Here is a 27936-nt window from a genome sequence, read left to right as displayed (position 1 = left end):
TGTCCAGCTCTTACAGTGTTTTCTTTGCAATAAATGGTTGCTATTTGCAAGAGACATCAGTATTTGGGCCATCATTCAGTTGAGGTAGCTACAATTATTTGTAAGTATAATTAATCAGTACTTTTTCCACCCATGACCATAAAATTTTTTTTTCTGTTAACTGTTATTATAGAAAAAGGAACATATTAAAACGTGTGCAGTAATATAAACCTTAGAGGTGGAACTGCTGTCTGAGATGCTGTTATAGAAAATTAATCAACACCACCAGTCAGAATCAAGAATTCAGTAGTCCTGTGGAATAATTCTCTTTGTTGATAATTTTAGTGTTAAATTAATTGAGAAAGAATAATTAAATAAGTTTTTTTTTTCTTGCTGATGACAAGACTGGAGACCAAAAATAATAATAGTAAAAAAATGTAGTGGGCGGCACGGTGGTGTAGTGGTTAGCGCTGTCGCCTCACAGCAAGAAGGTTCTGGGTTCGAGCCCCATGGCTGGCAAGGGCCTTTCTGTGTGGAGTTTGCATGTTCTCGCCGTGTCCGTGTGGGTTTCCTCCGGGTGCTCCGGTTTCCCCCACAGTCCAAAGACATGCAGGTTAGGTTAACTGGTGACTCTAAATTGACCGTAGGTGTGAATGTGAGTGTGAATGGTTGTCTGTGTCTATGTGTCAGCCCTGTGATGACCTGGCAACTTGTCCAGGGTGTACCCCGCCTTTCGCCCGTAGTCAGCTGGGATAGGCTCCAGCTTGCCTGCAACCCTGTAGAACAGGATAAAGCGGCTAGAGATAATGAGATGAGATGAGTAAAAAATTTACAGAATCTGTAAATCTCTGCATTAAAGGCCCAAAAGGTTGCTGGTTCGATTCCCTGGACCAGCAGGAATGGCTGAAGTGCCCTTGAGCAAGGCACCTAACCCCCAACTGCTCCCCAGGCTGCTCTGGGTATGTTGTACGTCTTTCTGGATAAGAGCGTCTGCTAAATGTCATTAATGTAATTAATGTAATGCATGGCATAGCAGGAAAGACACTCAGCATTGGGTAAACATCAAATGAACATAACTGTAATGAAGATTATTTGTTCAATAGTGGTTTCAATAATGGCAGCATGGTGATGAAGTGGTTAGTGTTGCCACCTCAAAGCTCCAGGATCCCTGCTTTGGTTGAGAGTTCAGGTTACTGTCTGTGCAAATTTTTTTCCTCCCCTTATCCAACAACATTTTGGCTAAATTGCCATAGATGAGAATGAGTGTGTGAACATGTGTGCATAGTACCCTGCGATGAACTGGCACTCCATTCAGGGTGTATTCTGCCGGCTTGTGGCCAGTGGTATTGGGATAGTCTCCAGATTCTCTACGATCTTGACTAGGCTAAAGCAGTTACTGAAGATGAATTAATGATTGTTTTTTTTTTCCTTTAGCTTTACATTTCATAGTACTGTAACTGTTTCTTTCTAATCAATTATGCTGAAGTACAGGGCATAAAAATAACCAGCGTGTCATGATCCAGTAATGTAAGGACTGTATTGTTCATTTAAAATGTAATTTCAAAAGACTACCTTACAGACAAACACAAGCTCAACCAAGTGACAACCAAAGCCCACTGGACCTACAGTTGTGGTCAGAAGTTTACATACAGTGACATGAATGTCATCTTGGATATGAATGCCAATGCGATATTTGGCTCTCACTGATTTCTCTGAACTGTTCTTTTTCTGTGGCAGAATGATTGTACAACATACATTTTTTTTTTAAATAGAATTCGGTGCACAATTTTCTTTGGGTTTTCTGAAATCAACACAGGGTCAAAAGTATACATACTGTACATGGTCAAAAATTTACATACAGCACACCTAATATTTGGGTAAAATGTCTCTTCGCAAGAGCCCTGTGATGACCTGGCGACTTGTCCAGGGTGTACCCCGCCTTTCGCCCATAGTCAGCTGGGATAGGCTCCAGCTTGCCTGCGACCCTGTAGAAGGATAAAGCGGCTAGAGATAATGAGATGAGATGAGATGAGATGAGATGAGGTCTTTTCGCAAGATTCATCTTGACCAGACATTTCTGTTTACCATGAACAAGCTTCTGGCAGAATTCTGGTTGGATATTTCATGACTCTTCAGGGTAGAATTGGTAGAGTTCAATTAAATTTTTTTTTTCTTGGCATGGACTCGACTTATAAGCACGGTCCATATAATTTCAATAGGGTTGAAGTCAGGACTTGTTTTAAGCTTAATGTTAGCCTGCTTTATCCTCCACAATCAGCTCTGACACATGTTTGGGTTCACTGTCCTGTTGTGACTCCCAATCGTGTTCAAGTTTCCAATGATTTGAGGTTATGCTGAAGAATTCTGAGGTAGTCCTCCTCCTTCATTATTCCATCCACTTTGTGCAATGAACCAGTTCCACTGGTAGTAAAACAGCCCCAGAGCATGATGATCCTGCCACCACCACCAGCTGGTACAGTGTCCTCTGTACATCATGGCCATTGTGGCCAAACAGCTCAATCTTTGTCTCATGTAACCATACAGCTTTCTTCCAGAAGGCTTTTTCTTTGTCCATGTGGTCAGTTGCAAACTTTAGTTAAGCTTGAAGGTGTCAGTTTTGGAGCAGGGAACTATTTCTTGGATAGCAGCCTCTTAGTCCATGGTGATATAAAACTCACTGAATTGCAGACAGTGATCTATCAGTTTCCAGCTGATGACTAGGGCTGTGTCATGGTGGTTCCTGGGTTGTTCCTGACCATCCGAACCAATTTCCTTTCAGCTGAGGGTGACAGTTTGGGTTTTCTTGAAGCAAAGTGGCTTGGCAAAGTGACTACACCTCCCAGTAACTTACATACAATCGTTTGAACTGATCTTGGGATCTGCAGTTGTTTAGAAATGGCTCTAAGAGACATTCCTGAGTTGTGTACATCTGCGATCCTCTTTCTCAGATCTGCACTGAGCTCTTTGGACTTTCCCATTTTACTGTGTGTTGGTCAATCCAATGAGTGCTGTAAACAAACCCTTTTTATGAAGGCACAGAGAAGCTACCAGCTGTAGTCAATCATAATCACTAACAGGAAGTTAAGAGGCATTGGTCTTGACAAGATAAGAGACATTTTGGAAGTCTCAGCACCTCTGAATTAATAATCTAAGAGCGTGTATGTAAATTTTTGACCCTCTATGTATAATTTTTTAACCTGTGTTGATTTCAGAAAACCCAAAATACATTAAAACTTGCGCACCAAATTCATGTTTTTTTTCTATTGAAGAAATATGTTGTACAATCATTTCGCCACAGAAAACAAACAGTTCCGAGAAATCATTGAAAGCCCAATATTGCCATGACATTCATATCCAAGATGAGATTCATGTCACTGTATGTAAACTTCTGACCACAACTGTATATCAGTCAAGTTCAGTAAGATAAAGCTACTGTGACCTAGTTTTTTTCCATTTAAATATCATGTAAATATAGGTCATAGATGCATGACCTATATTTCTGCAATTTGTCATTAAAATCCACGTAATACTACATATGTAATACTATCTGTCTTGCTGTGTATTTTCTGGATATTTCAGGTTGTAACTTGCCTTCAAAATTCCATGTTCCCTGTGAACAGTGGTACAGAACAAACACTCTCCATTGTTTTCATGAACAGTGCACAATTGTCAAGGACTGAGAAGCAAATTCATGCAGCTCTTTTTGGGCCTGTGTCTGCATAAAATAAGAAACACACACATGTCTGGTAGATTTAGGTGTTAACTGTGAATGGTCTGTATTTAGCCTGTATTACGGTGTGTGTCTCTTTCACCCTTTTCTACACTGTTATTAATTGATCATCTTTGTCTACATCCTCCTCCTATAGGCAGCTTTGCTAATCTGTACATCGTCCATTACTCACACTCAGGCTGAAGTAGTTTCTGCCCTGTAAGTCTCTCACTATTTCTTCCTGCAGTAGAGATTCTTACCTCCCACCCACACCCCCAAGGAGTAGGGCAAGATGCCAAGCCTTGTCTCAGAGCCCACTGATCTGAAGGAAACCAGGGGCACCAGGGCATCCAAAAGCAGTCCCTTTTTTTACCCACATGCTGACACATTCCACACCCACTTAACCTCCAGACACATTCATCTTAAAACAGATTATCCTCTATAGCATACACGCTGGAATGGATGAATGTGGTCACAAATCAATCTCTTGACTTGAGCTATTCTAGTTACTCCACCTATTCTCAGCATGTGAAAACAACAACTGACAGGAAGCAAATAATATAATGATTTAAATGACCAATAATTAACAAATGAGGTGAAATAGCTGTACTCTTCTGGCATCCTATCTTATGTTCATAATCACCTAATGATAGTGAAAGGCTTCATCCCCTGTTTGGGTAAAACTCTCACCAGATTTTGTGAACAATACAAACATATTATTGATGGAACTAAAAGCTTGATCATCATTTTATTGCCTTTTTTTTCTTGCAACTTGAGCATCTTAGCCAGAAGACAGTAAACCATCTGTTTGGGTTTCAGATGCCAGTTCAGGTGGACAGTAGCCTACAGAATGTGCCTTACACTCACTCACTCACTCACTCACTCACTCACTCACTCACTCACTCACAGACACACAGACACAATATCCATCCATCCATTATCTGTAGCCACTTATCCTGTTCTACAGGGTCGCAGGCAAGCTGGAGCCTATCCCAGCTGACTATGGGCGAAAGGCGGAGTACACCCTGGACAAGTCGCCAGGTTATAGCAGGGCTACAGACACTATATATATGTATATTGCCAAAAGTATTTGCTCGCCCATCCAAATTATCGGAATCAGGTGTTCCAATCACCTCCATGGCCACAGGTGTATAAAATCAAGCACCTAGGCATGCAGACTGTTTTTACAGTTTGGAGCTGGCCCCTTCCTCTTCCAACATGACTGTGCACCAGTGCACAAAGCAAGGTCCATAAAGACATGGATGACAGAGTCTGGTGTGGATGAACTTGACTGGCCTGCACAGAGTCCTGACCTCAACCCGATAGAACACCTTTGGGATGAATTAGAGCGGAGACTGAGAGCCAGGCCTTCTCGTCCAACATCAGTGTGTGACCTCACAAATGCGCTTCTGGAAGAATGGTCAAAAATTCCCATAAACACACTCCTAAACCGTGTGGACAGCCTTCCCAGAAGAGTTGAAGCTGTTCTAGCTGCAAAGGGTGGACCGACGTCATATTGAACCCTATGGATTAGGAATGGGATGTCACTTAAGCTCATATGTGAGTCAAGGCAGGTGAGCAAATACTTTTGGCAATATAGTGTATATGCTGGGCTGCCAACTCTTGCGCAATGAGCGTGAGACACGCATTTGATTGTCTTCACACGCTCACACACCATACCTCCAATTTCTCACGCTAGAAAAAAAATCTAGTTTATCTATCTAATCTAGGCTACCCATTGCGTCACGCCAACCACTTGTGATTGATCAATTACACCTTATGCACAGCTAAACAGGCAGAGAGGTGTTCCCTTCTGTACACACTCCCCTATGGTAGGTGGCGCATCTAATGATGCTGCACTCGCCGGAAGTTGGATAATTGCCTACCGTCAATTTAGAGGAAGAGGAGAGAGAAGAAGGTATCCGAGTTGAAGACAGGTGTCTCAGACAGGTTTGTACATATGCACGCCAATGTGTGGTGTTACTGGCGTAATTATGAACCTATATATAGTTTCTGAATCGTTTTAGCCTATAAGTGTTGTGAGAATACATTTAATGCCATATCGAGAGCTGTGTACTAGGCATGCTAAATCATTATAGGCCTACTGCCGTGCCACAGCCTCTATCTTCCCCAACAAGCAGCACGGGAGAGCACCTCCTTAGCACACGTTTATTAAGGCGCATTTTTAGTTTGTTTACTGTACGTTATCATACTTTATGACTTTATTTGAAGCCATACTGGAAATATTGTAAAATAAAGCAAGTAAGAGATAATATTACAAATGCAAGAAGAGTCATTAGCCACCATACCTATTGTTTATTTATAGGGTATTTATTTTTAATTATTTATGATGTATGTAATTGCTCACTTAAAGTAAATAAAGCATGGTCACCTGTAATATCAAAGAACTTGAACTTGTGAATAATTAAAAAAAAAGACAGAGAACAATATACTGAGGAGACAGGGTTTCAAAGAGGGCAAGACAGGTAGAGAATATTTCTCAGATAACAGGTCCTGACGAATGCTCTATTACTAATAAGAAACATAGATAAGAAATAAATTAATAAGAAATATATTAATATAGCTTATTTAAGTATGACCAAAATTTTTAAGCCCAACTTTGTGTGCACATTCCCACCTATGGCCAAGGTTCAGCTTTTTGTGTTTCAATACTGTTCAAACTTAATCATTTTAATGTTTCTTGTAGCACATGCACATTTTGCTTACTGTTTAAGCATTTTATTTGTTCTTTTGCTGTTGAAATTTTTCCCCATGCCAATCTTCTGCTGAACCCAGTGGTGGGGAAAGCCCTTAAATGCATAATGAATAGTCAGTGAGGGACAATCTTATTTTTTGCAACAATTATTAAAAACTTAACATTTAAATTCAGAAGGTGTTTAGGCTTAGCTGATGAAATATTTTCAAACATGAACTTGCCTTTAAATCTGAAACACAGGTCTATAGGGCTACAGGAACATTGGCAGTCATCTGTAGTTTTCTAGTGTGGGGGCTTTTAAGCCAAAACTTGGTGCTTTTGTTGGCCACAAGCTGAAGGCCTGGCAAGTCAGGGTGTGTAAGAATGTAGGTATGGCACAGCAGGCCACTCCAAAAATCCACCAGAATACAGGAACATCTACTAAATCCAAAATCTCAACACCCCCCCCCCCCCCCCCCCCCCCCCGTCCATTTCCAGCTGGACGACCCACAAACAAAACACCAGAATGCAGGGGGACAAGTGAATATCTAACTGAATACAAAATTCCCACTTACTGCATGGTGTGCGGAAAAATTTTGCCGTGGACCCCCCCCCCCAAAAAAAATCTCACTCCAAGGAATTTCGAAAAGTTGGCAGCCCTGGTATGCCCTGTGATGACCTGGCGACTTGTCCAGGGTGTACCCTGCCTTTCACCCGTAGTCAGCTGGGATAGGCTCCAGCTTGCCTGCGACCCTGTAGAACAGGATAAAGCGGCTAGAGATAATGAAATGAGAGATGAAATATATTTCATATAGTGTTTTCAGTTTGACGCAGGTCAAACTGAAAACACTGCTGTTAAAAATACCTGTATAGGACATGCGCTGGTTTTGGACAGAACTTCTTAACCTGAGAGGAATACAAATGGATCTCTGTTACAGCTAGAGTTGGACCATAATGTGATTTTTTTTTTAATCTGTTATATGAGCGCTCCAATGCAGAGTAACCTATTTATAAGCTCTTGAATAGGGTGAGCTTCTAGTCAGCAGCTTGCAGTTGTGAGGAAAGTTAACCTAGTTACATCTGCAGGACTTTTGTTTGCCATAATCTACTCCCTAGGTTCTGCATTACCCTAGTTACAAAAAGAGTTGATGAACCACCAACAAATAAAGCTGGCAGCTTATCACTCTGAATCACATTTCCCATTCTGTCCTTTTAGTAGTATTTTTATTAAATGTAATTCTAGATACATGCAGCAGCCAGAGTTTTCTATTCATTGTACTGATTTATTCATAACAATGTTTCAGTGCAGTACCATAGCACATGTGTTATGCATAATTTCCCAGCATTATGGCAGGATATAGATGGTCCTCTTTTACACCCTGCATTTACGGGTCAGTGGAAGCACAGAGCTGCAATACAGAAGCAGTTTGGCTACTAGCAGTTGCATGTGCCCACAACGCATCTCATTTATCATAACAAACTGTGGCCATCTCTCAAATAATGAAATTAATCCCAAAAGTGATTTCCCGTGTCACTTTACATCATCGAGAGTGGGTGTTATCTAATTAGTGAAAGACAAATATGTGTCAAGTAAAATCAATGATAATTAATCTCCAGAATTTGTGCACTGAGGGTTGGTTGGGATGCATTTTATGTTTCAACAAAGGCACCATTTCCATGTCATAATTTTCTTGAAGCAAGGATCATGTTCAAATGCCCGGTTTTAAATAATCGCAAACAGATTATTTTTAATCAAGTATTACATTTATAATCGCAAACAGATTATTTTTAATCAAGTATTACATTTACACTGTATTACCTACTTCTTTCAGAGCCACATGCAGCAGTTTAATAAAGACTTGCTAAGGAATGACATACTGCAGTTTAAATAATCTAAAGCAGACAGAAGGCACAATTTTGTGGCCATTAAGTTGTGTCAGACAGGAGGGAACCAACAACTGATTGAATACAAGCCAACTGGAAATTTAACTGGAAATAGGAATGGACCACTAGAATTTGAATATGTCAGTACAGTAGATATTATAGTATATATCTAAGCCTCATAGCCCTGTGATGACCTGGCGACTTGTCCAGGGTGTACCCCGCCTTTCGCCCGTAGTCAGCTGGGATAGGCTCCAGCTTGCCTGCGACCCTGTAGAAGGATAAAGCGGCTAGAGATAATGAGATGAGATGAGATCTAAGCCCCATAAAGACTACTATAAATCTTGTCACACTATTAATACCAGTATTTTGTAAAATAAAACAAAATATGCAATGTACACTGTAACTGATTTTGACATACTGACCAAAAATATTGCACATACATGTATGATAATTTTTTTTTTTGCATTGTGTATCTTCTTCTTTCAGTTGTTCCCGGGGCTGCCACAGTGGATCATCCCGATTTTACACTGGATGCCCTTCCTGACGCAACCCTCCCCAATCTATTCAGGCTTGGGACTGACACCAAGTATGCACTGGCGTGCGCAACCCCAGTGGCTGGGTATTTTACTGAATTTGCATGTCTTTGAGCAGTGGGAGGAAACCGGAGCACCCGGAGGAAACCCACACAGACACAGGGAGAACATTCAAACTCCACACAGAAAGGCCCCAGTCAACCTTCTTTCTGCGGGGTGACAGTGCTAACCACTGCACCACCGTGCTGCCATCTCTATTGTCATGGTGATCAAACCTTATTGGGATTCTCATACTTCCTGGAGCCCATTTAATGCTTATTACTAAAGCTAAACGAGGGAGAATTTTCCACTTTAAAAAAGGAGACAAAAATGATTTCTTAATAATGATGCCTATGGAACGTTACATGAAATTGTATATGGGTGGAGGTGGGACATATGCAGTTGGGACTGGAGTACATATGTGTGAATGCAGGGTATATACATGTGGAGGTAGGGCTATGTGTCGAATATGGAAAAGCAGGAGGGAGGAAGGGATCGTTGTTAATATCAACATTAGCACATTTCATTGACGTGACCTGAAACAGCATAACAAATGTGTTTGTAAAGAAATGCTCAGCAGTATTGGTGTTCACCCAGCTTCCCAACAAAATAAACTAGCTGCACACTTCCATCCATCCATTATCCGTAACTGCTTATCCTGTGCAAGCTGGAGCCTATCCCAGCTGACTATGGGCGAGAGGTGGTGTACACCCTGGACAAGTCGCCAGATCATCGCAGGGCTGACACATAGAGACAAACAACCATTCACACTCACACCTATGGTCAATTTAGAGCCACCAATTAGCCTAACCTACATGTCTTAGGACTGTGGAGGAAACCGGAGCACCCGGAGGAAACCCACGCAGACACGGGGAGAACATGCAGACTCCACACAGAAAGGCCCCTGTTAGCCACTGGGCTCGAACCCAGACCTTCTTGCTGTGAGGGGACAGTGCTAACCACTACACCACCGTGCTGCCTAGCTGCACACTTGTTTATTAGATTTACTAGCAAGAGTGCACATGGTAAACATAGTAATCAAACACTTTGTATACTGTACTCATTAATAGTTAATACCTATGACCTGGCTAAGCTACCTTTCCCCCAATTTTTCCCCTATTTTCTTGCCTATTCTCACACAGCTAACTCTCCACTGTCACACACTCGCAGGAAACTACTCTTCCATATATATGAGCTTACAGATGCCCACGATTGGTCAGTATTGCTCTGATTGACAGGGGTAAGAGGGAATATGCCACCCCTCCCATACACAGAGCATAACCAATTTTGCTTGCTTGGCTCCCAACCATGGATTGCTGTTGCATCATCAAGATTCAAACTCCCAGTGATAGGGTGAGTACTATTCTGCTGCGCCATTTAGAAGCTCCTGGCTAAACTAATTTGATGAAAACCAAAACAAAAAGACGAGAAAAACACCTAAACTTTAGTATTAAAATAAAACTACAATCGGAAATAATACTATCTATCCATCCATCCATTATCTGTAGCCGCTTATCCTGTACAGGGTCACAGGCAAGCTGGAGCCTCTCCCAGCTGACTATGGGCGAGAGGCGGGGTACACCCTGGACAAGTCGCCAAGTCAGAAATAATACTAAAGAATAACAAATATAACAATAAAAAAAGCTATATATAAACGACACATCTGGCTGGACTTCCCATCTGGAGAGTAGACCCAACTTTGGCCACCAGCTCTCTGGCCACTTTGTCACTGGGGAGCCCGATAGTGAATCACTTTAAATGATTTGCAAATATAAGCAGAATATGGGTTTTCACACTGTATCTGCCATTAAGTACAGAATAAGCACATTTGTCTGTAGTGAATCTGTATCTATATCTGTAGTAAAGTGAACATCAAGAAAGAGATCAAGAATGATGAGCACCTCAGAGAGGGGGATGTTCATTATGCTACATCTCAGAAAAAAAGGTTAATATATATGTATATATAGTCTTAGGCAACTTATTTTTTAGCACAAGCTTTGGTATAGATTTGTATTTTATGTCTTCTACATTATCTCTTCTTCCAGACAGCAGATGCAAGACAAAACGATAAGACTAGATGAAGAAGCCAAACGAACAGGACTTAAGATAAACATGGAAAAAAATGAAAATAATGAAGATCAATGCAAAGAACCAGGAAAGAATTACAATACATGGAAAAGACACTGAAGAAGTGGATGAGTTCATATATTTAGGAGCCACGGTGTGTAAAGAGGGTGGAGGAATGAAAGATCTAAAGAACAGACTCTCAAAGGCAAGGGGTGCATTCATCAGACTGAAAAAGATCTGGAGATCCAAAATGAAGGACAAAACTGAGGCTTTATAAAATGCTGGTAGTACCAGTCTTGCTATATAGTTGCGATACTTGGAAAATGAATAAGGGAGACGACAAAGTAATTGATGTGTTCCAGAACAAGTGTCTGAGAAGGATAATAGGAGTCAAATGGCAGGACCATGTTAGTCCAGAAGAATTGCTAGAAAGAGCAGAAATGGAAGCATTGAGTAAAGAAGTAAAGAGGCGAAGATGGAAAATGATCGGGCACATACTAAGACAAGACCAAAGCAGTGACAGCATGACAGCAATGACTTGGGCACCTGAAGGAAGGAGGAAAAGAGGGAGGCCAAAAACAATCTGGCGGAGAACAGTGGGAAAAGAGTGACAGGAAGCGGGCTGGAAATCTTGGGGGGAAGCAAGGAAGACTGCAGCTAACCGGGAAAGGTGGAAGCGCTCAGTAGAGGCTTTATGTGCCACCGGGAACGAAGTAGACAGGTGACAGGTGACATTATCTCATCTCATCTCATTATCTCTAGCCGCTTTATCCTTCTACAGGGTCGCAGGCAAGCTGGAGCCTATCCCAGCTGACTACGGGCGAAAGGCGGGGTACACCCTGGACAAGTCGCCAGGTCATCACAGGGCTGACACATAGACACAGACAACCATTCACACTCACATTCACACCTACGGTCAATTTAGAGTCACCAGTTAACCTAACCTGCATGTCTTTGGACTGTGGGGGAAACCGGAGCACCCGGAGGAAACCCACGCGGACACGGGGAGAACATGCAAACTCCGCACAGAAAGGCCCTCGCCGGCCCCGGGGCTCGAACCCAGGACCTTCTTGCTGTGAGGCGACAGCGCTAACCACTACACCACCGTGCCGCCGGTGACATTATCAAGTCAGAAAAACATTTTAGATTTCCAAACATTAGTTTTCCAGAACAAAATTAAATGTAACAGAAAATGTTTGTATGTCAGTAAAGAAAGCAGCATATTATGTAAGAGTTCACTATTCAGACAAACAACATAATGAATCAGGGTTAGATCCAGGAAAATAGAAAGGGGGGGGGGGGGGGGGGGGTGTCAACCCAGTATGGTTGGGGGGCCGGGAGCCGAAGCTCTGCAGTTTTTAAATGCCCAGAGATGCATTTTGAGCTGTCAGAGCATGTTGTAAATGAAATCTCTTAAAGAAAATTACCATAGGAAAAATATGTTTTAAAAGTAGGAACTTTCAAAACCATTTTATTAGTCACTGAAAATGATATTGTCAGAGTTGCAGGTATATGCATATAACATAATTACAACTGATATATGGTTATATTTATGAAAGTTGCATTGTCATATAATACATTACCACATGACACATTACAGTGTAGTGCACTGACCACAAAACACCTTATATCAATAAATTGTTACTACTGTATTTTAGGAATGGCAATCTGAGCTCCTGCTCAGGACATTCAATGTACATATAAGACAGTGAATATACCCAGGCAAACTGAGATCATGTCAGTGGCCACTTAAGACAGAGCTTAATACCGAGATACAGTGCCTTGCAAAAGTATTCATACCCCTTAAACTTTTTCACATTTTTACACCTTACAACCACGAACTTAAAAGTTTTTTATTGAGATTTTATGTGATAGACCAACACAGAGTAGCACATAATTGTGAAGTGAAATGAAAATGATAAATGGTCTTCAAAATTTTAAACAAATAAAAATCTGAAAAATGTGGTGTGCATTAGTATTCAGCCCCCTGTACTCTGATACCTCTAAATACAATCCAGTGCAATCAACTGCCTTCAGAAGTCATCTAATTAGTTAATAGAGTCCTACTGTGTGTAATTTACTCTCAGCATAAATACACTTGTTCTGTGAAGGCCTCAGTGGTTTGTTAGAGAACACTGAAGAACAAACAGCATCATGAAGACCAAAGAACTCACCAGACAGGTCAGGGATAAAGTTCTGGAGAAGTTTAAAGCAGTGTTAGATTATAAAAAAATATCCCAAGCTCTGAACATCTCAAGAAGTACTGTTCAATCCATCATTCAAAAATGGAAAAAGTATGGCACAACTGCAAACCTACCAAGAAATGGCCGTCCACCTAAACTGACAGAGCGAGCAAGGAGAGCACTGGTCAGAGAAGCAGCCAAGAGGCCCATGATCACTCTGGAGGAGCTGCAGAAATCCACAGCTCAGGTGGGAGAATCTGTGCACAGGACAACTATAAGTCGTACACTCCACAAATCTGGCCTTTTTGGAAGAGTGGCAAGAAGAAAGCCATTGTTGAAAGACAGGCATAAGAAGTCCCATTTGCAGTTTGCCAGAAGCCATGTAGGGGACACAGCAAACATGTGGAAGAAGGTGCTTTGGTCAGATGAGACCAAAGTTGAACTTTTTGACCTAAATGCAAAGCGCTATGTGTGGCAGAAAATTAACACTGCTCATCACCCTGCACACACCATCCCCACTGTGAAACATGGTGGTGGCAGCATCATGCTATGGGGATGCTTTTCTTCAGCAGGGACAGGGAAGCTGGTCAGAGTTGATGGGAAGATGGATGGAGCTAAATACAGGGCAATCCTGGAAGAAAACCTGTTGGAGGCTGCAAAAGACTTGAGACTGGGAAGGAGATTCACCTTCCAGCAAGACAATGACCCTAAACATACAGCCAGAGCTACAATGGAATGGTTTAGATCAAAGAATATTCATGTGTTAGAATGGTCCAGTCAAAGTCCAGACCTAAATCCCATTGAGCATCTGTGGCAAGACTTGAAAATTGCCGTTCACAGACGTTCTCCATCCAATCTGGCTGAGCTTGAACTATTTTGCAAAGAAGAATGGGCAAAAATTTCAGTGTCTAGATGTGCAAAGCTGGTAGAGACATACCACAAAAGACTTGCAGCTGTAATTGCAGCAAAAGGTGGCTCTACAAAGTATTGACGCAGGGGGGCTGAATACTAATGCACACCACATTTTTCAGATTTTTATTTGTTTAAAATTTTGAAGACCATTTATCATTTTCGTTTCACTTCACAATTATGTGCTACTCTGTGTTGGTCTATCACATAAAATCTCAATAAAAAACTTTTAAGTTCGTGGTTGTAAGGTGGAAAAATGTGAAAAAAGTTCAAGGGGTATGAATACTTTTTCAAGGCACTGTAACTATAAACAAAGACCGCAAGAGTTGCATGTCTGTAATACAAAGTCAGTATCTGCAGTCTGAGCTCCTCAGTATAACAGACTGAGATAACAATACAATGATTGTGTGAGTTGCATGTGAACAAGTCCTATAATAAGTCTTAATTCCCAAGACTCAGGGGATTTCAAGCAGAGTTTCTTCAGAGCCTTTGCAAAATTCAACATCTCTCACAGACCTATCCAGCTGCTGTCGTAAAAATCAAAGTGAGGCTCATCCCCAAAACGGCACATGTCCCATGTACATACACAGGGTATATTGAGTACAGGGATACCCTATTAATGAATACGAGCAGTAGCCGGACAGCTGACACATGTGTGTTCGCAGTAAGCCTGCTGCAGCACCTTATCATTTTGGCTTGTGAACATGCGTGTTAATGACACCATAAACATAAAAGGATGGCGCACACCCTGTACATGTAGTCTACAGTGCAGTCTGGGAATACAGTATGTTATTATGTCGATGCACGAAGTTCTGGGGCCCTGTTAAGATCCAACAGGACTCGCCCAGCTTGCTTTTCACTGCATTCATGTCACAAGCAAAAAAACCCTAAGCTTGGACCTACAATTAAATATAAATTTATACCATAAACTCTTCTGATCAATCCCACATAATTTTTTTACCTTATTAATTAAAAAACGGTGGGCACATCTCGGAATCTGCAATAGAATCAAGTCACAATTCCAAGTAGCCATGTATGACTACCCCCCACCCCCAAAATCCACACCAGTGAAGGCTGTTGGGTTTTGGTGCAAAAATAAGAGGCAGGTGTGACAGTCAAAGTCTCCAGAAAAACTGTGGCTGGTGTTGGAAGATGCTCAGTAGAACTTATAAATTACATTTCCTTATAAAACTTGTGTGTCTAAGACTTTTGTACAGTACTATACACTCTCAGAAAATAAAGTACATCATTGTACCTTCAGGGGTACAATGGCTTGTCACTGGGGCAGTACCCTCTAAGGTACTTATTTGTACCATTTACAGTTAGGTCCATATATATTTGGACACTGACACAAATTTTGTTTTTTTTACCTGTTTACTGAAACATATTCAGTTATAGTTATATAATGGACATGGACATAAAGTCCAGACTTTCAGCTTTCATTTGAGGGTATCCACATTAAAATTGGATGAAGGGTTTAGGAGTTTCAGCTCCTTAACATGTGCCACCCTGTTTTTAAAGGGACCAAAAGTAATTGGACAATTGGCTCAAAGGCTATTTCATGGGCAGGTATGGGCAATTACTTCGTTATGTCATTCTCAATTAAGCAGATAAAAGGCCTGGAGTTGATTTGAGGTGTGGTGCTTGCATTTGGAAGATTTTGCTGTGAAGAAAACATGTGGTCAAAGGAGCTCTCCATGCAGGTGAAACAAGCCATCCTTAAGCTGCGAAAACAGAAAAAAAAACATCCGAGAAATTGCTACAATATTAGGAGTGGCAAACTACAGTTTGGTACATCCTGAGAAAGAAAGAAAGCACTGGTGAACTCATCAATGCAAAAAGACCTGGACACCAACAGAAGTCAACAGTGGTGGATGATCGCAGAATAATTTCCATGGTGAAGAGAAACCTCTTCACAACAGCCAACCAAGTGAACAACACTCTCCAGGAGGTAGGCGTATCAATATCCAAATCTACCATAAAGAGAAGACTGCATGAAAGTAAACACAGAGGGTTCACTGCATGGTGCAAGCCACTCATAAGCCTTAAGAATAAAAAGGCTAGATTGGACTTTGCTAAAAAACATCTAAAAAAGCCAGCACAGTTCTGGAAGAACATTCTTTGGACAGATGAAACCAAGATCAACCTCTACCAGAATGATGGAAAGAAAAAAGTTTGGTGAAGGCGTGGTACAGCTCATGATCCAAAGCATACCACATCATCTGTAAAACATGGCAAAGACAGTGTGATGGCCTGGGCATGCATGGCTGCCAGTGACACTGGGTCACTAGTGTTTATTGATGATGTGACACAGGACAGAAGCAGCCGGATGAATTCTGAGGTATTCAGAGACATACTGTGTGCTCAAATCCAGGCAAATGCAGCCAAACTGATTGGTCGGCGTTTCATAATACAGATAGACAATGACCCAAAACATAAAGCCAAAGCAACCCAGGAGTTTATTAAAGCAAAGAAGTGGAATATTCTTGAATGGCCAAGTCAGTCACCTGATCTCAACCCAATTGAGCATGCATTTCACTTGTTAAAGACTAAACTTCAGACAGAAAGGCCCACAAACAAACAGCAACTGAAAACCGCTGCAGTAAAGGCCTGGCAGAGCATTAAAAAGGAGGAAACACAGCGTCTGGTGATGTCCATGAGTTCAAGACTTCAGGCAGTCATTGCCAACAAAGGGTTTTCAACCAAGTATTAGAAATGAACATTTTATTTACAATTATTTAATTTGTCCAATTACTTTTGAACCCCTGAAATGAAGGGATTGTGTTTAAAAAATCCTTTAGTTCCTCACATTTTTATGCAATCATTTTGTTCAACCCGCTGAATTAAAGCTGAAAGTCTGAACTTCAACTGCATCTGAATTGTTTTGTTCAAAATTCATTGTGGTAATGTACAGAACCAAAATTAGAAAAATGTTGTCTCTGTCCAAATATTTATGGACCTAACTGTATATACTGACTGGGAATATATATGTACCTTTTTGACCCTAAAAAGGTACACATAGTTACCTTGAAGTCCACTAATGAGCCCTAGGGGGTACATTAGTGTAGACTTTACCAAATTAAAAACTCTACTCGAAAACAAACCCCCCCCCCCAATACAAAAACGCAACAAAATATGGAATGAAAGTATCTGATAGTAAGAACGTATCTTTTTTTATTTTTCAAGAATTATTTTTCACAGTTTTTCACAAATTACTACTGTCATTTTGCCAGTTTGTGTACATTCTATGTGGAAACTATTTTGCTGGATGTTTTGTAGAAAGTTTTTATTTATCGTATTTGCAAAAATTAAAAGGGGAACTGAATGCAAATTTTTTTTATTATTAAAATTCTATTTATCTCATCTCATTATCTCTAGCCGCTTTATCCTGTTCTACAGGGTTGCAGGCAAGCTGGAGCCTATCCCAGCTGACTACGGACGAAAGGCGGGGTACACCCTGGACAAGTCGCCAGGTCATCACAGGGCTGACACATAGACAAAGACAACCATTCACACTCACGGTCAATTTAGAGTCACCAGTTAACCTAACCTGCGTGTGTTTGGACTGTGGGGGAAACCGGAGCACCCGGAGGAAACCCATGAGGACACGGGGAGAACATGCAAACTCCACACAGAAAGGCCCTCGCCGGCCACGGGGCTCGAACCCGGACCTTCTTGCTGTGAGGCAACAGCACTAACCACTACACCACCGTGCCGCCCTGGGTGAAAATATATTTTTTTAAAAAAATTTCCAGATCTGTACGACACTGGAAACATTTTGAGAGAAAATCTACAAATCCAGCCCATGGGCTGACGAGGGCCTTTCTGTGCGGAGTTTGCTTGTTGTCCCCGTGGGTTTCCTCCGGGTGCTCCGGTTTCCCCCACAGTCCAAAGACATGCAGGTTAGGTTAACTGGTGACTCTAAATTGACCGTAGGTGTGAATGTGAGTGTGAATGGTTGTTTGTCGCCCGTAGTCAGCTGGGATAGGCTCCAGCTCGCCCGCGATCCTGTAGAACAGGATAAAGCGGTTATGAATGATGGATGGATGGAATCTACAAATCCTACGAAATCAATAAATTCCTCCAAAGGCACAAACTGGACTGTTTGGAGTCAGAATGAGTGAGTGAAGTAAAGAGAGATAAATCTGGGTGAGGGTCCAGAAGAAGAGTTTTATGGAAGAACCCCTGCACTTCAACCTCATGCACTCGTGCAGCACCGCTGTCTCTTAGCAACGCGGGATCAGGGCGGAAGCGGCGGCCACATCAGTCAGGACTACAAAGAGGGGGAGAGCCAACAGGAATACCACACACACACACACACACCACTCTATCATCTATTCCACAACCACATGTCAAAGTAACATCAGGCGCTCGAGACGTTATTAAAACATAAAACACGTGCACAATTCCACTGTCTCAATAGGTATAGAACTCATACCATACCTTACAAATCGTCTTTTCTTCACATCTCCGGCTTCTGCTGAGCTTGGACTGCTAAATCATTCCCAAGTCTTTCTTCCATCAGCCTTGGAAAAGGCTCCTCTTTGATGCTAACGCGCTGCACAATGAATATTCACATGGAGCCTCAGATGCTAGTCGATGTTTTTTGTCTATCCAGATGTGTTCTGGAAATTCGATCTCTTTCCGCTTTGGCAGTCCCGGTGGAAATCTAACAGCATCTGTCCCTGATTTCAGTTATGCTTATAACTCCTCAGTGCAGGTCCGTCTGCTCCTTTCAGACAGGACTGCTTTGGGTTAGAGCACCCCAAAAAAGGCACCCCTGCCACCCGCAGTCCCTAAACTACACCGAACAGGCTGATGGAAAATGTAGTTCTGTTCTGCTGGATCCACCATGCTGTTTTCCAAACCGTCAGCCAATGAACACAATAAAAACAGATGCTTACATTTGCATTAGGTTTATACCTGAATAATGGTGCATTTTGCAAACGGTGCATACATAATGCAAGGCTTTACGCATGCTTGATATTGAAACAGCATCTCCCATCATGCACTGTGCTCCAAGCATCTTTACAGGAGATTATGGAGCAGTGGGATTGATTTTATTCACTGTGCATTTCATATATATATATACAACTGTGTTGGGAATAGTAACCACAGGAAACCATAGGCATGGTAATCATACCAGGGATATTTTAGTTTTTTAATAGGCATTTGAAATTATTTTTAAATGAAAATAATCAACAGGAAACAAAACAAAACTCGATTATGCATTTCTGAGTAAACATCATAACCTTCAGAAAACCAGAGGGGATTTAAGCCAAGGGTTAGGGGTCTTACAGGCAGCAGCATACTGCTAAACTGATTTGTTGGATGCTCTTTTCGTCACCCTTACCTCCCACTGTCATCTGAACTCCAGTATGACGAGATGGTATGGCTTACTAAGAAACAACAGCGCCATCGTGTGGATCAAATCCTAATGTGCACTGCTACTGTGTCTGCCTTGCTGATAGTATCAGATTCATTTTACATTAGGTGCAAAATTATCACCTGGCGAAGATCTCATCTCTCTCTCATTATCTCTAGCCGCTTTATCCTGTTCTACAGGGTCGCAGGCAAGCTGGAGCCTATCCCAGCTGACTACGGGTGAAAGGCGGGGTACACCCTGGACAAGTCGCCAGGTCATCACAGGGCTGACACATAGACACAGACAACCATTCACACTCACATTCACACCTACGGTCAATTTAGAGTCACCAGTTAACCTAACCTGCATGTCTTTGGATTGTGGGGGAAACCGGAGCACCCGGAGGAAACCCATGCGGACACGGGGAGAACATGCAAACTCCGCACAGAAAGGCCCGCGCCGGCCACGGGGCTTGAACCCAGACCTTCTTGCTGTAAGGCGACAGTGCTAACCACTACACCACCGTGCCACCCACCTGGCGAAGATAAACAGATGAAACCTAATTATCATGTAGGAACTTAGTAATTCCTATTTAACCAAATAAGGGCAGGACGGCGGTGTCGTGGTTAGCGCTGTCGCCTCACAGCAAGAAGGTCCTGGGTTCGAGCCCAGCAGCCGGCGAGGGCCTTTCTGTATGGAGTCTGCATGTTCTCCTCATGTCTGCGTGAGTTTCCTTCAGGTGCTCTGGTTTCCCTCACAATCCAAAGATGTGCAGGTTAGGTTCATTGGTGGCTCTAAATTGACTGTGAGAGTGAATGGTTGTTTGTCTCTATGTGTCAGTCCTGCGATAACCTGGCGACTTGGGCCACAGGCAAGCTGGAGCCTATCCCAGCTGACTATGGGCGAGAGGCGGGGTACACCCTGGACAAGTCACCAGGTTATCACAGGGCTGACACATAGAGACACAGACAACCATTCACACTCACATTCACACCTACGGTCAATTTAGAGCCACCAATTAACCTAACCTCCATGCCTTTGGACTGTGGGGGAAACCGGAGCACCCAGAGGAAACCCATGCAGACACGGGGAGAACATGCAAACTCCACACAGAAAGGCCCTTGCCGGCCACTGGGCTAGAACCCAGGACCTTCTTGCTGTGAGGCGACAGTGCTAACCACCGTGCCGCCTCTATTCCTGTTCCATCCATCCATGATCTGTAGCCGCTTATCCAGTTCTACAGGGTCGCAGGCAAGCTGGAGCCTATCCCAGCTGACTACGAGCGAGAGGCAGGGTACACCCTGGACAAGGATGGAACAGGAATAATTACTAATACCACAGCTGTATGTTTAATATACCTGGAGATGTGGTGGTTAACTCAGTGGGTTACTGATCGGCAGGTCAGGGGTTCCAGCATCATCTACCACAGTTGAGCGAGCCATGATAAGACCTATCAGCTCAACTTATCCCATTGACCCCACATCGAAGTGGGCAAAAAGTTGTAAAGCTTTTTGAAGTGCATGCCTCTGCCAAACTACATATTATCAACATTAAACTCAAATCACTTGAACCTAGGATAATACTAAAGCTGTACACTAAATTTCATCAAAATAAATGCACTACGTTTTGAGTTATGTTGGGAAAAGACAAAAAACAAAAAAGCCTGGATCCACGTACATATCTGGATCCTGGATTTACATACATATCTACTGTATATTTGCATCAAAATCTAATCAATTGTTCCTTGGCCCATGGCATACCTTTCCTTAAAATTTAATCAAAATTAATTCACTATCTTTCAAGTTACGTTTGGGACAGGTAAACAAACAAACAAAGGAGGCAAAAACATAACGTCCTCCAACAAAATTGGCAGAGGTAACAAAGAAAAAGTCGATGTTAATACACCTCTGGCTTGTCTCACAAAGTAGATTTCACACAGACTTAATTCCTCACCAAGTTCTTGCTTAAGAAAACCTAACGAACGCAACTGCAATTTGCTACTAACTGGTTTATCTTGATCAGGGTCACAGTAAATCCATAGCAGTCTATCACATGGCACCATGCATATATACACACACACACACACACACACACACTCTTTTGAAAACAGTGTGTGCGCCTATATGCCATATATACTCCAGGTGAAAGCTGATAAGATAAACTTTTTATCAACCCACTGGGAAAGTTACAGCAGCAAGTGTTGCAGAGAAAACAGATAAGAACAAATGGTTAAATGAATAGGAAAATTAATGGTTGAAGCATGATAAATAGGACAACAAATACACCACATGGGCACAAGTATGTGGGCCTTACCCCAAACTGTTGCCACAAAGATGATTGTATAGGATGTCTTATATGCAGTAAAATTAAAATTTCACTTTACTGCAACTACATGGGCCAAACCTGTTCCAGCATGACAGTGCCTCTGTACACAAAGTAAGTTTTATATTATAACATCATGGTTTGCTTAGGTTGGTGTTGGTGAAATTGAGTGGCCTGCACAAAGTGCTGACCTAAACTCCACTGAACACTTTTGGGATGAATTGGAATGCTGAATATGTGCTAGGCCTTCTCTTCCAACATCAATGCCCAATTTCATTAATGCTCTTGAGGCTGAATGGATAGAAATCCCCACAGCCACATTTCAAAATCTAGTGGAAAGCCTTCTCAGAAGAGTGGCTGCTATTGTAACAGCAAAAAGTAAGGATTAAATCCTGAGTTTAGGTTACTGTCAGTGTGATGAATGAATTAGTTTTATCTGTTATTCTGCCAGGGTAGTCAAGGCTGGTCAGGGGTGGTTCTGCATCTAGGATGGGGTGAAGACTAATTCTTGGTACCGAAGCAGTGAAGCATAATGCATTCAGACACCTATAACTCTTGAGGCTGAATGAGCACAAATCCCCACAGACACATTTCAAAATATAATGGAAAGCATTTCCAGAAGAGTGGAGATTATTCAAACAGCAAAGAGGGACTACATTTGGAATGAGATATTCAAGAACATATCTATGAGATTATTCAGGTTTCAATCAGAAAATGTGCAAAATACAAAAGCACTGTTGTCAAATATCAGACAATGTCCATATGCAAATGAATGAATGACAGCAGCATAAGTACTGGAACAGCAAGGCCATTTCTTTTGTTTTTGCCATCCACTGAAGACATTTGGATTTGAGGTCAAAAGATTGATATAGGATGATAAATCAGAATTCCACCTTTCATTTCCTGATCTGTAAATCTAGATGTGTTAAACAACTTAGATCATAGAACCTTTTGTTTGAACCCTCCCATTTTTCAAGTAATCAAAAATATTGTAACATGTAACTGATAGGTATTCCTTGTTGCCCAGGCGTGTCCTGTTAGATTGATTGTTTAAACAATTAATAACGGAGCTCCCCATTCATGAAGCACGTGAAGCAGAGTCCCGTACTTAAGAGAATGCATCAACCTGATTTTTGATGGCTTGACCATACGATGTCTGTATGTACGTGTCCTGCCACAGGGAACCCTAAATGCAAGGCAATGTATCTCAAAAACAGTTGACCACCAGATAAGGAAATTTGTATCTTTATTTACATAATATAGATGGGTTTTTATCCAGCATTTTTTAAAAAATAATGTGGGATTCATTATTTACTAACACATTTTATGGAAAATATTTACAGCAGTTTCATGTAAAACTAATTAAACCAGTTTTATTAGTCCACTAGCTTGTTGGACAGTTGACAGTTTGTGTCATGCAAGGGCAATAGACGGATGTAAGTGCAGGAAGAGTTTTTTGAAAGCATGCTAGCAAACAAATCCAAAACGTAGACAAAAGCAGAGTCGAAAAACAGGCAGTGGTCAATTGAGGCACAGACAGGATATCAGAGGTAATACAATACTCAAAGTCCAGAAACACAAACAGGGTCAAAACCAGAAAAGCAATACAAAATATGAGGCTCGGTAACGTCAGATGCTTATACTTCACAAAGTCTGTGTGTTAGTAAGAGTCTTTGCATGTATGCGCTGTGATTGCACTCTAATCAGGAACAGGTGCATGGCAATTAGTCCTAATGGAACTGCATGCACCAACATGTGTAGGCGTGACAGATGGAACCAGACAACCGTTTGACATATCAACTTTGATGTTTGATTGTAACTATATAGTAATGATGTAAAGTGAAAGTGCTGAGTCACTGCTGTCCACCAGGCACCCAGCAGAGTCACACCATAATAAACGTCATGGTGATGTTTCTGGCGCATGGCATACGGTGTCAAAGTAAGGGAGTCTGTGCAGAGTTTGCATGTTCTCCCTGTGTCTGCGTGGGTTTCTTCCAGGTGCTCCGGTTTCCCCCACAATCCAAAGACATGCAGTTAGGTTAACGTGGGGTGGCCTTGGGCTGAGGTGCCCTTGAGCAAGGTACCTGACCCCTGACTGCTCCCCGGGTGCTCTAGTGTGGCTGCCCACTGCTCTGAGTGTGTGTGCGTGTGTTCACTGCTTCAGATGGGTTAAATGCAGAGGATGAATTTCACTGTGCTTGAAGTGTGACTGTGACAAATAAAGGTTTCTTCTTTCTTCTTAAATATGTATTCATAACTGCGATGTACATCTCATTATTGGTGTCACTGTCACAAAACAATGCGGCAATTTATTGATGCGAAATACACTACACTACAAGTCACTGGTTCATTTGCTATAATATTATTGTTTTATTCAGGTTGATTTTGTGCCCTTGCAAATACAACCCTGATTCCAAAAAAGTTGGGACAAAGTACAAATTGTAAATAAAAACGGAATGCAATGATGTGGAAGTTTCAAAATTCCATATTTTATTCAGAATAGAACATAGATGACATATCAAATGTTTAAACTGAGAAAATGTATCATTTAAAGAGAAAAATTAGGTGATTTTAAATTTCATGACAACAACACATCTCAAAAAAGTTGGGACAAGGCCACTGTGAGACATCCCTTTTTCTCTTTACAACAGTCTGTAAACGTCTGGGGACTGAGGAGACAAGTTGCTCAAGTTTAGGGATAGGAATGTTAACCCATTCTTGTCTAATGTAGGATTCTAGTTGCTCAACTGTCTTAGGTCTTTTTTGTCGTATTTTCCGTTTTATGATGTGCCAAATGTTTTCTATGGGTGAAAGATCTGGACTGCAGGCTGGCCAGTTCAGTACCCGGACCCTTCTTCTACGCAGCCATGATGCTGTAATTGATGCAGTATGTGGTTTGGCATTGTCATGTTGGAAAATGCAAGGTCTTCCCTGAAAGAGACGTCGTCTGGATGGGAGCGTATGTTGCTCTAGAACCTGGATATACCTTTCAGCATTGATGGTGTCTTTCCAGATGTGTAAGCTGCCCATGCCACATGCACTAATGCAACCCCATACCATCAGAGATGCAGGCTTCTGAACTGAGCGCTGATAACAACTTGGGTCGTCCTTCTCCTCTTTAGTCCGAATGACACGGCATCCCTGATTTCCATAAAGAACTTCAAATTTTGATTCGCCTGACCACAGAACAGTTTTCCACTTTGCCACAGCCCATTTTAAATGAGCCTTGGCCCAGAGAAGACGTCTGCGCTTCTGGATCATGTTTAGATACGGCTTCTTCTTTGAACTGTAGAGTTTTAGCTGGCAACGGCGGATGGCACGGTGAATTGTGTTCACAGATAATGTTCTCTGGAAATATTCCTGAGCCCATTTTGTGATTTCCAATACAGAAGCATGCCTGCATGTGATGCAGTGCCGTCTAAGGGCCCGAAGATCACGGGCACCCAGTATGGTTTTCCAGCCTTGACCCTTACGCACAGAGATTCTTCCAGATTCTCTGAATCTTTTGATGATATTATGCACTGTAGATGATGATGTGTTCAAACTCTTTGCAATTTTACACTGTCGAACTCCTTTCTGATATTGCTCCACTATTTGTCGGCGCAGAATTAGGGGGATTGGTGATCCTTTTCCTATCTTTACTTCTGAGAGCCGCTGCCACTCCAAGATGCTCTTTTTATACCCAGTCATGTTAATGACCTATTGCCAGTTGACCTAATGAGTTGCAATTTGGTCCTCCAGCTGTTCCTTTTTTGTACCTTTAACTTTTCCAGCCTCTTATTACCCCTGTCCCAACTTTTTTGAGATGTGTTGCTGTCATTAAATTTCAAATGAGCCAATATTTGGCATAAAATTTCAAAATGTCTCACTTTTGACATTTGATATGTTGTCTATGTTCTATTGTGAATACAATATCAGTTTTTGAGATTTGTAAATTATTGCATTCCATTTTTATTTACAATTTGTACTTTGTCCCAACTTTTTTGGAATCGGGGTTACATTTTGCTCATCCACTCATCAGGAGCTCCACTTTTTGGCACTGCCTAAATACCTACATATTAGCTCTGAATGTCTACTCTTGTACCCCATTCACACTCACACTGAAAACTTTTTTTTTTTTAATCTCTATTATGCTGTAATGATGTCGTGTGGGAAAAATTAGGTGTTCTGCCATTAATGGTGCCATGTTCTAAGATGTTTAACACATCTAGATGTAAATGTCAGGAAATGAAAGCTGAAATTCTGATTTATCGTCTCATATTCATATTTTGATCTCAAAACCAAATGTCTACAGTGTATAGCAAAAAAAAAAAAACAGAACAAAAGAAAGAACTGGCCTTGTTATTCCAATAATTTTTGAGGAGTTTGTGAGTAGAAAGTGCATAAACAAAAGAGCTAGTGCAATATTCTAGGTTATTGTCCATATGTGTAAAAGTACAAAGGTAGAGCTTGGAGCTATGATGCAATATAACAGTGACTGTACTGTACTAATGTTGAATGAATGCAGGTACAGTGGCTTGATGGCCTTTTCAAAGTCCAGGAGTTATACAACCTTACAGTCGCATATATGAAGGAACTGCGGCATCAATCTTCTATAAAATATGGGTGGATCAGGTGACAAAACAAGCTTGTGGGTGGTAGCCTTTCATGGTGGGGCTCCAGTGTGGTCATCTGACTCTGTCTCTGGCAGCTCCAGTCTCTTCAATACAAAGTATGGATATGTGCTTTACAACAGTGGTGCAATATATGAGTCTGAGTGTATTTGTCAATTACACTTTCAGGAAACAAGTATTTATGAAATAGAGGGATGAAATGCAAGCAGGACAAGAAATACAGGTTTTCATGTAATAATACATTACCTTGTGTGTTTTTTTGAAACATCAACTCTTGTACATTCTCATGAACCTCCAACATACTGCTGCTACAGCTTGAAATTAGATAGCATTGTTTCAAAAAATAATTATAATGGGGATATAGAACAGTTAGTTTGAATATGAAGAAGGTTTCATAGTTAATAACCACTTTATCCTGATCAGAGATACTATGGGTCCGAAGCCAATCTTGGTAAACTGCATTTATTAGACAATGAGAGGAAGCTGGAAAACCCAGAAGAAACCCAAGCGAACATAATTCGAACGGACAAAAATCCGAATGCATTACATACAGCACTATGCAAAAGTCTTAGGCATCCTATTTTTTTCATACAAACTTAAAATAGAAATCTATAATAAAGACTTCTACATTATCGAGTCAGTACAAAAACATTTTAGAGCTCCAAACATTCGTTTTCCATTACAAAATTAAATACTACAGAAAAAAAAGTTTGTATCTGAGCAGCATATTATATAAGAGACCACTTTTCAGATTAAAAACAAAAACATAATGAAGGCTGCTGGGTTTTGGTGCAAAATTAAGAAGCGAGTGTGACAGTCAAAGTGTCCAGAAGAACTGTGGCTGGTTCTGCAAGATGCTCAGTAAAACCTACAGCTCATTTCTGCATAAAACTGCACTTACTGTACCTCATCTCATCTCATCTCATTATCTCTAGCCGCTTTATCCTTCTACAGGGTCGCAGGCAAGCTGGAGCCTATCCCAGCTGACTATGGGCGAAAGGCAGGGTACACCCTGGACAAGTCGCCAGGTCATCACAGGGCTGACACATAGACACAGACAACCATTCACACTCACATTCACACCTATGGTCAATTTAGAGTCACCAGTTAACCTAACCTGCATGTCTTTGGACTGTGGGGGAAACCGGAGCACCCGGAGGAAACCCACGCGGACACGGGGAGAACATGCAAACTCCGCACAGAAAGGCCCTCGCCGGCCACGGGGCTCGAACCCAGGACCTTCTTGCTGTGAGGCGACAGCGCTAACCACTACACCACCGTGCCGCCCTTACTGTACCTGAGACTACTATTTTTTTTTTAAAGCAAAGGGTCGTCTCACACCAAATATTGACTTTATTTCATTTATTAAGACTGACTGCTGTTTATAATGGTTTTTTTTTTACAGTATGTTGAAACATTTCATTATTTTTTAAGCTGATTTTGGTCTACTGCATTTCTTTACATGTGCCTAAGAGTTTTGCACAGTGCTGTATCATGAAATATATATATATATATATATATATATATATATATATATATATATATATATATATATATATATATATATATATATCAGTAGCTTTGCACACTATTGGCATTATATATAGAGGATATTACATGGTGGCGCGACGATATGAA

At 41.4% G+C, this 27936-nt stretch overlaps 1 protein-coding gene across 1 annotated transcript in view; it reads right to left on the bottom strand.

The window, feature by feature from the left end:
- The window catches only part of st3gal2 (ST3 beta-galactoside alpha-2,3-sialyltransferase 2), an 82782-nt gene extending 63998 nt beyond the window's left edge, over positions 1-18784 (bottom strand). The window contains exon 1 of the mRNA XM_060923855.1: positions 18442-18784. The gene's annotated coding sequence lies outside the window, so the exon portion shown is untranslated. The remainder of the gene's footprint in view (positions 1-18441) is intronic.
- Positions 18785-27936: the final 9152 nt, after the last annotated feature.

This window comes from Neoarius graeffei, chromosome 6 (genome assembly GCF_027579695.1).
Source record: "Neoarius graeffei isolate fNeoGra1 chromosome 6, fNeoGra1.pri, whole genome shotgun sequence".
NCBI classification, from domain to species: Eukaryota; Metazoa; Chordata; class Actinopteri; order Siluriformes; family Ariidae; genus Neoarius; species Neoarius graeffei.
This window is presented reverse-complemented; position numbering and strand designations above follow the sequence as displayed.